The following is a 417-nucleotide window of genomic DNA, read 5'->3' on the forward strand; positions in this document are numbered from 1 at the left end:
TAAGCACGTGTGAGGGATTCGTGTGGGATGATCCCAAGCTCCTTCCAAAAGTAAGTGGGAGCTGCTTTGTTGACTGGGTTGGTAGTGCAACAGGTAGGCGGAGACGAACCACTTTTTTTGGACCACCTATCCCCCCCTCTTTCCTTTCTTTTTCTATTCTTCATATAGACACTTTAATAAAAGCTTAATATGAGGTTAAAAATGTTTAATGTTTGCTGATCCAGCAAATCATTTTGCTGACACAGCAAATCATTTGTTGACACTAGATTGTGCATCAGGTGGGCGGAGAAAAATCACTTTTTTGGGACCTCCTTCCCCCCCCCTAGGGTTGCGACGGCCGGTAATGTTACCGGTAACGTTACCGGAAAAATTGGTAATTTACGGTAATTTACCAAATGCTCGGTAACGTGGAAAAAA

This window comes from Frankliniella occidentalis, unplaced genomic scaffold (assembly GCF_000697945.3).
Source record: "Frankliniella occidentalis isolate FOCC.00 unplaced genomic scaffold, Focc_3.1 Scaffold191, whole genome shotgun sequence".
Lineage (NCBI taxonomy): Eukaryota > Metazoa > Arthropoda > Insecta > Thysanoptera > Thripidae > Frankliniella > Frankliniella occidentalis.